The sequence below is a fragment of the Drosophila rhopaloa genome, unplaced genomic scaffold (genome assembly GCF_018152115.1).
Source record: "Drosophila rhopaloa isolate 14029-0021.01 unplaced genomic scaffold, ASM1815211v1 contig_167, whole genome shotgun sequence".
Lineage (NCBI taxonomy): Eukaryota > Metazoa > Arthropoda > Insecta > Diptera > Drosophilidae > Drosophila > Drosophila rhopaloa.
In genome coordinates, this window is record NW_025335047.1 from 8561401 (window position 1) to 8572822 (window position 11422).

The following is an 11422-nucleotide window of genomic DNA, read 5'->3' on the forward strand; positions in this document are numbered from 1 at the left end:
GTAAATCCAAAAAGAAATAAGAGAAAACAAAACCCAAAATCCAACCCAAAACGTGATTAGGTCTAAGATCTTCAACCCGGCACCTAAGAGCTTCTAGTTAAGTTTCTGTTTGGATATTCATGGCGGTTGCTCTCCATGCAAATGCGATTATTATGGAGTGACACATGTCACTTGCCACACTTCTCACTCACACACACAAACAAACATTTACGCACACAAACAAGCCACTCAAACTCATGGAAAAAATGAGGAAAACGCTGCATACATCGCGGCGCCCTCATATTGGAGCAGCTCTACATTTGATTTATTGATGAGAATTTATGGCCATTGAACGAACAGGGCTGCCAGCTGCACTCGTAAATCAGGCAAATGATTATTGTTGTTATTATTACGGGCACAGCACAAAAGCTGTAAAACCTCGACTCCCAGTTTTACAATAAATATTATGTTTAGTTAGAGTGCCACGATGATGGCAAGTTTTTACGACCAAACTTTGCAGACTGATTTGAATTTATGCGTTGAAATCTGTTCCACATTGTTAATTAGGCCAACTGTGATTGACACCGCCAAACACAAAACAATACCAGCGAGTCGAAAGGTTAACCCGAGAAACCTTTTGGGTACTCTGATTACCGCGTGATTTAATGAGCCGCACCTGCGAAAACACAGCTATCAGCTGACGGCATAATGAACATGTTGCCCCTGGCACCATTTTCCTGCCCCTTCGGGAATCTTGTCTTGTGTCCCAGATCCCGGATCTCAGTCAGTGGGGAAAACAAATGTAAACAGTTTGCTCTTCACGCCACAATGAAAAATTATGCTGGCACGGTGAAAAAATATAAAATTTATTAGGTCTGACAAAGGCATAAAATCAAGATAATAAAATAAACAATTTATCAGACAGAAATCTTTTGCTAAGTGATTTATCCTATTCACATGATCTGGGGATTAATTAAACATTATATTGTTGAAAATTTGAGAACTTCCGTTTTCTGCTTTAAATTTTTGTATTGCTTATTACTTATCGGAATGGGCTTAGTTTTGATAAGGGTAGTGGGTAAGATATCAACACTATTATTATTTGAGTAATAATTTTTGGAAAGATGAAAAGGGATTATTTAGGTATACGAAATATAAAATATAAAGATTTTTCTCTGTGTGACTCAGTTTCTGAGCTGTTTTCCCCCTCGGCACTCGAGTTTCAATTCCAGTTATTTGCGGATGCCACAACTCTTGCCCCAGTCTTTCTCGGTTCTGTTATTAATACAAAGTACTTATGCTGCCTGCCCCATTTTTTGCCCCTCCTATCCCAGGCAATTCGCTTACAACTTTTTCAGTCTTTGTTTATTCGATTCCCTTTCACGCGCTCTCCTTTTCGTATTTATTTTGGCAGTTTATTAAAACTTTGCCGCTGCTATCGTCATTTTAATTACGATACTCGGAACAAAAGCGAAACGGCATTTTTGTTATTGAGGGCCACGCCCTCTGCACCGCCCAACGCTCAACGCCCATCGCCTGGAAATCGTCATTGCCACAACTGGCACGCAATCAATTCAACTTCAACTCCACCAACGAATTCGCACGTGTCGCAGGTTCTTCGTTGAGTAAAGGCTTGAAATTTGGGCATTGAGTGCTTTATGGCACACACGAAGTGGCCTTGCCCCCAAACCGCCTCACCACCCACTCGCCATCCCCCAAAAGCCACATTCCATTTGGGTTTATTTGGGGCACAGCCATTGACTTTGACTTTGGAATTTGTCGTGCCCTAAACCCTCGAAAAAAATGGATAGCCCATGATAAATGTGCGTGCCGCGACCATAAGCCTTAACCCATTATTGTCCAAATATTATATATGGCCAATATTGATTGAAATAAATCATCAATTAATCTTCAACAGCCACAAGAGAATTTTTAAAGAGATGCGGTCGCAAAGAGAATAAAGCCATTTCAGTTACGGTAAAATAAATTTTTAAATAAGCCTACAAAGAAAATGATTGACACTTTACTTAAGCAGTTTATATTCTTTAAGCAGCAATGGGTTAAGACTTTTGCCACAACTCTTTCGCTTTGGCTTTGCATAATTAAGATAATGCCCGGAAGCTTTGCTTTTGTTATGCTTTCTCGTTATAGAACTTCCTGTTCGTGCCACTTCGCAACTCCTCTTCTTTATGTCCTTCTCCCAGTTTCTTCCCTTTATTCATCTTTGATTTGCTGGAAGCAATTTGGTGATTCTGATTATTGCTTTCCATGATTCCTTTTGTCCTCCAATCATGAAAATCCTTTCCTAGCCTCCAACTTTCAAAGGCCAACGCTTTTTTCAGGGGCTTGGTATTCGCGAGTTTTAATTGAAACATTTGACAGCCTGAAACTCGATTGTTAGCCTGTATTTCTGTTGGTTTTTGCTGCCTCCGGCTGTCTGCTTCTAATTGTATTAGCCAGATTCATGTTAGAAGCCTACGTGACCAGCATGAAAAAGTGTTATTGTCTGCGTCGAGATTCTTGGAAAAGAGGACCACAGTAAGCCAAGCCAAGCTGAACATGCCCTTTCATTAGCATAATCGTTCCACAAAAAACTCACTACACTAGTCGAGAAGAAAATTTCCTCATTTACTTGAAAGTCTTGACTTCTTTTGTGTCTATTTGCTGCTTAAATAAACTGATTTCGCGTAATTGCTTTTGCAATTCAATTAAAAGAAACAAAAAATTGCATTCAAAGAAAAAATACAAATTCATGTCAATAACAGATACAATCCATTAAATTGATTGTGCAAGCAGTTGAAAAAACGCACTTAAATGAACGCGTTCAATTTAAAAATAACTTAAATGGGCATTAAGCAAATATTTGGCCTCAATCGAATGTTTAAGGTAAACTTTTAAATTGAAAATTGTTTGACTTTTAGATTAGGTTACCGAACTCAATGGCCACAAATGTATGTTTATTTTGTTTTGCTCTCTCTTGTAAGATTTCCAGCCCTTTTCAATATTTTATTTCGCCTGTCTGTCCTTGGAACATTACTTTGCCAGCAATCCTTTAGGCAGCCATCTGGCTAATCCCATGTATACATAATGTATGTCATATATTCAATTGGCAATCCTTTAAGACCAGCTTTAAAATCTGTTTGTACATCTGCTCGGATTTGCCCTGTTTGCTGAGTGTTAAACTTGAATCCGGAGCCGAAAAAGTCAAGCGATGAATGTCAACATTTCGCATAAATTGCATGTCGATTGCCAAAGCGATCTGAAAGAGGTCGATTCCCATTAGGACAGGGCCATTGACGTTGACTGGCTTAGGCCCGCTCACTTTCTGATGGTTTTGATTGATTGATGGATGGATAGATAGCTGAATGGCTGGATAGACGGCTAAAGCGAATTTGCTGCATCGCTGGCATCGTTTCTCATCTTTTTTTTGTGGGTTTGCCACTGCCACGCCTTCTAAGCACTGGCAACTATCAACAGTTGGCCGACAAAGTTTTCGCAGCTACCTTATGCTCCTCGCTTGGCTCAACTTTGGCTATATTTTGGCATTTTTATAACTTTTACGCCTGCCAGTGTTTATTTTGCTTTACGACTTTCCACAAATTCCCGCAGTTTCAGCTTACACACAATCTTCCTTATTATTTTTTCCTTTTTCCCTTCTTCCTTCTCGGCCACACCAATCTAAATCTTTCCCTGGCGCGTGTCATTTTGTAGCCTACTTTTAGGCTGAGCTCGCATTCCTGCTTCACATAGCGTATACGCAACGTATGCCCGCGAAAACGTTTTATTGCCAGCATCGCGTGGCGTGCTAATTTATACGTTAGGACCGGGGAGGCCTTCATTTAATGCCTCCAGCGGCCCCAGTCACGCCCAAATGGATCATAAAAACACAATTTTAATCAGAATTTCTTTTTTTGTGCTTACTTCCCGGGATTTTCGCATAGGCAAATTAGCGAAAACATTTCGATAAATGCTATGGATTTAGCCATATGAGCTTGTGGCAACAAATTTCGTTCAACAATTTTTTAGCACTTGCTTTAATACTTCAATCTTTAAGGTAAGACCAAAATGGTGTAACCAAAATAAATTTGTATTATTTTTTAATTAATAATGACTGGTATTAAAGTACTTACTTGCGAGGATATACTCCTTACTTGACTAAAAGCCTAGTTCGAAGCGGATGTGGTTGCAATGAACTTGACATTTAACCTCCAATGTGCCTTGGCCAGCACTGCGTATACGCAATCTTTGACATTTGGCAACTTAAAGTGCTTTAAGCTAGCTCTAAGTCGTTGGCCAGCAACTTTCATTTGATTTTCAGCTTCTTGCCGCCGCCCGCAGAAAGTTTTTCCCCCTTTCGAGCGTCTTTTTGTCGTCGTGGGCGGAAAAAAAGGAGGTTGAAAACTTTGGGCACGGAAAAGTTTTCCAAGCACTGCAACAATAACAAATGCAGGCAAAGTTTAGATAGATTCCCCCCTCCCCCTTCGCTGCTCCACCTGCCGCAGCATGCAATTAAAATTATGTGCCCCAAATGCAAAAGAGTTGGCTGCCACAGTTTCGAAATCATTTCGTAATGCACTCGGCTTTGGGCTTGCGGTAATTAAATCGGAAGGCAAATTCAATTTGATGCAAAAGTTTCTGAATAAATGATGGCTGTCCGGGAGTATCGAGTGAATTGGGAGTTGTTTCATTTGCCACTTACAATGACAGTAATTTAATCCCCACCGGGTCGCCGCTGCCGCCGCTTATCCTTATCCCCTTTTCGCCTGATCCCTGCCGACGAGTATTTAAGGCGATTTAAGCTGCACTCAATCGATTTTATATCCCGACCCTCACATGCGATGCATTTTAATTAAGAAGGAAGCCCCTGAGTCCGGACTGTTACAGACGCCAGCCTACAGCGAACACCTTTTTATCAAGGTCCTGTCGCCTTGACATGCTACGACCACCGCATCCCGCCCACCAACCCCCTTACCCTCCTTCAGGCGGCTCCTTCTGCAGTTTGCAATTTTAAACCCAAATTGAATTACTCCTTCATAGCCGGCATCGTTGGCGGTCTGCTTGGTTGAGCCTTCTACCCGATTTTACCGGGGGGCTGAAAAGGCTGCCTGACAACCCGCATATTTGATAGGGCTTTAAGAATGCCGCTTTTGGGAATGTCGAGCCAACAGTGTTAATTGGTCTGAGGAACTCAGGGAATTTCAGACCTGGCTGAGATGAGCCTGGGCAAAGCAAATAGTACCAGTTCTTAGTAAAATTCCTTTAAAGAAATATTTGAAAAGCAATTGGCATGGCTGCCATGTTCAATATCTAAACGCTTAAGCTATTACTGTAATTGATTTTACAAATTTAAAGAAAATCTTTATACATTTGTTTGCCTGGTCTGGATGCAGTTTGTTTTCTTATTAATTATTTTATTTTTATTTCAAAAGCATTATTTTAAACAGGATCTCTTTGTTATTTCCAAGTTCAATCTTCTCGTTTGTCAATTTAAAATTAAAATTAAACTTTATTAAAGCATAACGAATTTTATTAAATGAAAAAATGATTTATTTATTAAAATGCCTCATCAAATAATAAATCAATTTTTTAAAAACATTTCCATTTTTGCTATATTGAGAGAGGTTAAAAGACATAACTTTTTAATTTAAGCATTTATTTCCACACACAGCAATTAGCTCTGCATTCCGCTAAATTAATTTTATTCAGTCACAAATATAACAAGCAAACCGTTATGAGTGACAAAATCTAATTAAATACTCAGCATGAAAAATTGAACAAAATATGAATACTATTTGATTACGGCACAACGAGGGTTTTAAGAGACGCAACGCTTGGGTGTTTAGACCTTCCCCATTCGCCCCTCGTTTTTGACATTTAATTAATTGACAAATATTTGTATAAAGGCTAGCAGCTGGCTGGACCGGTGCTGGCCGCAAATTGAACAATAACACAATGAGCACTTGAATCGGAATTTATTTTCTAAAATATCGTTTCTTCCCCCCCCCGACGCTGCATGAGTTTTCGATTAAAGCCGAAATCGGAGTGTGCTAAATCTAAAAACCAGGCCAAAACCAAACCAAAGCAGACCGAAATGAAGCGAACCCAACCTCTGTCCGGCGGTTGCCCATGTGCCGTGCTCCTGACAGCTGCCGCCCGAGGGGAATCAGGATCAGGGAGAGTGTCCTGCTAGAGAGCTGCGAGGCAACAATGCAGGCGTGAACATAAATTTCAAGCTTCACTGCGTCACCCGGAGCCCTTCGCTTCCCCCTTCGGACGGGGCTAAAAGTGCCAAAGTTTATTATTAAATTATGTTGGCAAATAAAACTGTTGAACGTAAAATCAATTTTCGGACAATCTCTCTGCTCCTGACAATGCCCACTGTGAAGTGTCCTTTTGTCTCTGGATTTTCCTTTCTCTCTCTCGCAATCTCCGTAGCCTTCTCTCTTTCTTTCGCTGCCGCTGTGACCGAGTGAACCCAACTAATCAAATTAGGCTTATTTTTAAAAAATTCAACTTCCCCGAAAAAACAATTCTTCTTCCCGGGGAACCCTTTTCGATGCTGGTAATCGAATATGCCCCACTCATCGGACTCGTTAACGGCTCTTCAACTCGCTGGCCGAGACCGCAAATAGCCGTTGTATGCCCGAAAATCGATTCCCGATATATAGTGATATATATAGAGAGCGATATAGCCCGCAGCACATGCGAATGGATTTTTCGAGGACCTGAAATAGCTGAAATACTCATATTGAATAGGCAAATTCCCAGCCAGATGGAGAAAGAGATGGGCATAGGAAGAGCGAAAGAGAGGCTGACAGCTTTCTTTATAGAATTACTTCTGGCGCAATAACTTTTCCAACTGAACGAGCCGCTGATGGAGCACACTCGCTCTCTGCGTCCGCCTTTCATCCCCATCCCCATCCTCCTCCATTCCATTCATTGATTTGCCTTTTGCCTTGGCCAACTAGTGCAGGACGTGCAGGACATGCGACGTGGCCCAGAGAGGCAGACATGGGCCACTTCCTCTTGGCCCAGTCCCCTTAACACCCCAGCGGCCGAGAGTCCACAAATGAGCCTGGGACAGAAATAGTTTGCGGTGAACTCTCTGCTGTGCCTGGTCATCTAACCCCTTAGCACATAATATTATTTATTAAACTGTTTGCCCTTCCCAATTTGACAAAATTTCAATTTTTAATTTCCTTAACCCGTTTCCCTTAACCCTCTGTCAGCCTACTGGCCGTAAATAATAGCATGACAATAAAGGTTTGTGGGCAAATTAACTTTTAGCCTGTTCAGCTTTATAAAATTACACCATAAACTTGTTTTGTAATTTTACTTCAGTATAGAAAGGCCTTAGGGTTTCTTTAAAGAAAATAAACCAATATTTTAAAGCTTTACAGAAGATTTATTGTTTAAATACCATACTACTTTTTCGTACATTTTATTAAACATGCATTTTAAGCTCTTTGAAATATTTTTAAAACATTGTATAAAGCATTTAGGTTGTATATATTATTCATCTAATCTGATATTTGCGATGCAAATTAATTTACCAATTTCCACGAGTTTACTACTAATTAGTTAGCTTTATGCATTATTGCAAAATGAAATAAACTCTGCTTGCTTTAAAGTTACCCCATTTCTGTTTGCAAAATAAAGCATTTGTATAAACGTTGTAAAATTGTTTGTAAAGTGGTTGGCAAATGGAAAACTGTTCACTTTATTTACTCACATATTTATTTATTATTTAAAAGTAATACAACTATAGGGCATTTGCAGAGTAAATTTTGTAGACTACAAAAAATGATTATTTGCAAATGGGTCATGGGCAATAAAATAGTATTTTTGTTTAGCAAATATCAACGTAGATGCTAACAATATTTAGAGATTGTTTAAGCATAAGTGAAAAGTCAATATTACTTTTAGTCAGAGAAGCATATTTTAAATTTTCCTTTAAATAATTAGTCCTTTCGATTTCTTAAAAAGCTCTCTAGGATCACCTAGGTGTTAAGTAAAAGTCACCTGAACTTCTGATTGAAGCTCCTGTTGCTGTTGTCCTTGCTGTTTCCTTTGCCTTTGGTGTTGCAGCTGCTCCTTTTCCCAATGTTGCTAAGTGGCCGTGCGGCTAACCAATCACTCGAGTGTCCAGCTCCTGGAATTCTCGGCCCCAGTGAGGAAGTGAGGAAAAGACAACGAGCAAAGAAATGACGGCAGGTCCGCATCTGGCTGTTGGCTCCTCAATTGGCCCAGATACTCCGACGATGATGTCGATGCCGCCGGGCCACTCAGCAATGATTAATTACACTTAATTGTAATTTATGCGGCTCTGGAGCAGCCCCCATTCTTCTCCATTAGTCGAAGGACTCACAGGGAATAAACTTTATTGAAATCTAGGCCTCTGGGCCCCTATACCCATCTGTCTCCCGCTGCCGGCAAATGTCCCTTTGTTTCGCTAATTGGCCATTAAGCTGCCAAGATTTTTAAAGCATTTAACGTAGACTCTTATTTTCGTTTTCATTAGCCCGGACTTAGGCGCAAAGTCCGCTTGACTTTTGTCCGGCAAATTGGCGGACCTCCAACGGACGAAGGCCTCCTGCTGCTGGTCAGCTGAGTGCCCATCAGTCTACGGCTCAGGCCGATATAAATCAAGCCGTTTCCTTGACTTTTCCTGTGGCTGTTTGCCGCCGAAAGCATCGCTCATTAATCACGACGACCGCAGTCAGTGGGAAATGTTTATTTGATGGCAGCTTGTTGCAGCTCGAATATATCAGAGTTCATTTATTTTCGGTGATGATGTGAAGGTACAACTTTGTTTTTCCCTAGGGTAGATACAAGGAATGTACGATAAAACATATTGGGGTCAGGTAATAGGTACACAACTTTCTTTAGTGGTCTCTTAAATAATTTTACTACGGCTTTTTATAACAGTATACAAATAAAACGACTTCATATTTCATAGCAATAAATAAATAAAATAGTTACAACTTTTCTTGTTTCGCCAACAAATAAATCCATTTAAAGTTTTCACAATAACAAAGGAATCATTAAATTATTTCTGCCCATTGCAGTTCCGTTCCGAGTATAAACCGAACTGAAACTTTATGAAACCCAACCCAACGGCTGTCACTGAATCAATAATCATTATCGCAAAAGTTTTCTTTGAAGCTTTCATCGGACCGTGTCCCTTTCAATTCCGCTGCCTAATTAGATCAATTCGGTGCAACAGTGAAGTGGCCAAAACTGCAAGCGAAGTTTTCTGGACTTTTTTTTCGTGAAAACGAAGCACTCGACAGTAATTCGAGCAGTTTTCCGGGCATAAAAATTACGGAGCAGAGCGCTCTTTACGAGCTGCGTCAGCGGCGCACTGCTGACATAGATTCCGCTCAAATATTTCGCACTACTTTTCATTTTACGATGGCACGCAATGAAAAGTGAAATGTTGAAAGGCTTTTCTACCCGTCCTCTTTAGCGTTCGCCTTTTGTTTGCTTAAAATTTTTACCGCCCTGTTCTTTTTTTTCGAGTTTTGCTGGCATTTTTATACCCTTGCAGAGGGTATTATAATTTTGGTCAAAAGTGTGCAACGCAGTGAAGGAGACATCTCCGACCCTATAAGTATATATATTCTTGATCAATCCCCTGAGTTGATATTGCATGTCCTCTGTCCGTCTGTCGTCCTCTGTTGTCGTTTCTTTTCTCGAACTTTCTTTTTAAGATGGAATTCAACTTCCTTTTCTTTTTAAGTCGGAACGGCCATCGGCGATTATCCTATAGCCTATAACTGATTGATCGGAAATGCCATAACTCTGGTTTGTTAGTTGGGTTGGACTTTATGGGTTTATATTTGGCCAATCATGACGTACCAATTTTCGGCCGACTATATCCTTAGCTGAATAACTGTTGATCTGCCAATTTGTTTTGTTATTGTTGGGTGGGTTTTTTTTGCAATCATCCACATCATTTTAGGATCCGATTATCCTAGCTGCCATTAACTGATTGTCGAAATGAATAACTTTGGGGTTTGATTTTATGGTTATTTTGATTATCCGACCTATTTTAATCCTGTAACTTTAACTAATTAATGCTTTGTGTTTGTTTTTATTATTTTTGTTTGATTATTTTTTTGTTTTTGTTTTATTGTGTTTTTCTGCTGATTCTGTTGTTGCAGCGAAAATAAAACGCGGAGCAGTGAAAACAATGCTCAGGAGTGATTGCCGTGAAACATGCTGCGATTTTAACACCGACACGCCTACCAGCTGCCAACCCGCCCATCCATCAGGCCATCCATCCACCCAACCATCCATCCATCCATCCGCGTGTACTTGCTGCCATTTTCAACACTTTTGTTTGCATGCTTAAATAAATTCTGCCTTATGCTCATATGCATTTTGTGTGAAAAACCGGTCACTATACAAATGGCTTTCAGTGCTCGCATGAATAAACAAAGACAAACTTTTGTGCCCGGTATTTAAGTGACCGCAGATAGACCATCAAAAGTTATTTAATAACAGCCCTCGAGATTTCAATTCATGTGCTTCCAGTTCTTCACTTTGCAGTTCAGTGAGCCAATCAAAAATTTCAAAGAGAATTGGTGTCCTGGCTAGGAGTGGCATCAACAAATTATCTAATCGACCTTTTGGTCGTACTTTTAAACCTTCACCTGGCTCTTTTTCTTCGGGGTCGGGAAAGTGAATTTCAGTCACTTGGTCCTCCGCTTCTAATGCAACTGACAGCTGGTTTAGCAGCTTTAAGTGCTGAAACTATAGGGAGTCCTGGGGAATTTCCCACTCCCAAAGAATCCTGCATCGACTGGTTACAACATTTTTTTGGTGGAAATAAAACTTTGCCTCTGGCACTGCAGAGATAACACAAAATAGTCAAATGTCAAAAAATGCCTGACATGTTCGAATATAAAATCAGAACACTAAAAAAAATGTGTGTTCAAAAAATCATGAACCAGAACACACAAACTATGATTCTTTGGCCCGTTATAAAAAGTATATAAAAAGTATGAAGATGATTTAGTGGCTTATTCCCAAAAATTGCTCACTCTTCAACGAGGTGTGTTTTTTTTAATTATTAATGGTATTCATTTATTAAATATAAAATCTAATAAACACTGAGATGTTTAACGTTTTGTTTAAAAATATTAACATTTAACTATAAGAGGAGCTCAAATTTAAGTTTAATTTTTTAATCTTTTTCCTATAATATGAATGGGCATGCACTCTGCTTTCTATAAAACTTTAAATAGAAAGTTAGTTATTTTTCCGGAGTGGCGAGAGGGGGAGCAATGCTGCGTCGTACTTTAATGGCCATACAATTGACACAGAAGTTGACACATTCTCTCAACTGAGCTGCTCTGAGCCGCCCTGAGCTGGCAACTCGAGGCCGGGAGGAAATGCCGGGGCATTAGTGGCCATATCCCGTCCTCGGGGACCACGG